Source organism: Alexandromys fortis, unplaced genomic scaffold (assembly GCF_014885135.2).
Source record: "Alexandromys fortis isolate MF-2015 unplaced genomic scaffold, M_Fortis_MF-2015_v1.1 scaffold_253, whole genome shotgun sequence".
Lineage (NCBI taxonomy): Eukaryota > Metazoa > Chordata > Mammalia > Rodentia > Cricetidae > Alexandromys > Alexandromys fortis.
In genome coordinates, this window is record NW_026068124.1 from 977,969 (window position 1) to 979,697 (window position 1,729).

Genomic DNA, 1,729 nt, shown 5'->3' on the forward strand with positions numbered 1-1,729 from the left:
ATGAGTGTTCTGAGCACATTTAAGGTAGGTAGGTGAGTTGAACTGTGATGTTCAGTAGTCTAGGGGTATCAGGGTCATTCCATTTATGGTGTTCAACTTTGATGGGGCTATTGGATGCAATCCATTGTAAGTCGAGCAGCGTCTGTACTCGTTTGTGCTTATAAGACGCTGCCACAGCCATTAAAGAACTATGGCTGCTAAGAAGGATGAAAGACATGGGAACAGAGTAGCTCCGACCACACATTATGTACAGTATGAAACGCTCTTGTTCTAGGTGCTAAATCGTGAAGTAATGATGTCTAGCTGAGCTCATCTGACTCAAGCAAGATCTAGTGGACCTGGACCGGGAGATTATAGAAACACATGGTGGCTTTGCAGCATTAGTGTCACGGCAACCTGATGCATGGGAGTAAAGAAAGGGATGGGACAGATGGGACAGATGGAGCCTAAAAGAAGGTGGGAAAGAAGTTACTAAGACCTAGAGAGAGTAGACAGGAAAGAATGCTTGGTTAGAGCTGCGGCATTTGGTGATGGATGCAGGGATCCATAGAAACCAGAGTGGTAGCCAAGGGAAATAACCGGCAACACCTTGCTGTCTCCTGCTCTCCAAGGACTCTATTAGTTCAGCCCACTTCTTCATAGTAACAAAAGCAGGATGAAGATTTGGAAGGAGATAGAAAATATTCGATGTATTTCGCATTTCTGAAAATCTTTGTTTTATTCTCACGATCATGTGATGGTCTGGTAGGGTCCAGGATTCCTGGCTTGAGATGATTGTTTGCAGAAACGTGAAAAAGTTTCCAGTGGACTAGGGAGAGGTTGTCAATTCTTCAGCTCTCTTTCTGTTTTTTATTTTTATTTATTTATTTTTTCCAGGACAAAGTTTCTCTATGTAGGTCTTGTTGTCCTGGGAGAGCTCTTTAGACCAGGATGGCCTAGAACTCAGAGATCTGCCTGTCTCTGCCTCCCAAATGCTGGAATTAAAGGCATGTGATGTGGGAGTGTCATATATCAATCTGTTGATTTCATTGGTTAAGCAATAAAGAAACTCCTTGGCCCTGATAGGTTAAAACATAGGTGGGAGGAGTAAACAGAATAGGATGCTGGGAGGAAGAGGAAGTGAGCTTAGACTCTACTCTGCTCCTGGAGAGACTCTGCTTTCTGGAGCAGAGGCCCTGCTTTGCTCTCCTGGACACACGTGATGAAGCTCCGACTCAGGATGGACATAGGCTAGAATCTTCCTGGTAAGCGCACCTTGGGCTTACACACATTATTAGATATGGGCTAGTCCAGGTGCGAGAATTAGCCTAGAAGAGGCTAGATAGAAATGGGCCAAGCAGTGTTTAAATGAATACAGTTTGTGTCTTGTTATTTCGGGCATAAGCTAGCAGGCGGCTGGGGTGCTGGGGACGAAGCCCGCCGCTCTTATTTCAACAGGCATGCTCAACCAACCACCACCTGGCTTCTTCTTCAGCATTTTTTTTTTTTTGAGACAGGATTTTTCTGTGTAGCAGTCCTAGCCCTCCTGGAAATAGCTCTGTAGACCAAGTTGGCCTCAAGCTCACAGAGACTTGCCTGTCTCTGCCTCCTGAGTGCTGGGACTGAAGGCGTGTGCCATCGCCGCCCTGCCTTCTTTCAGCACTCTTAACTTTTGTGTGTGAACCATTAATTTTTATTCATCTCTGGAAACCAGTAGGATTTTCTTTGTCTTCAGTCAGATTTCACTACA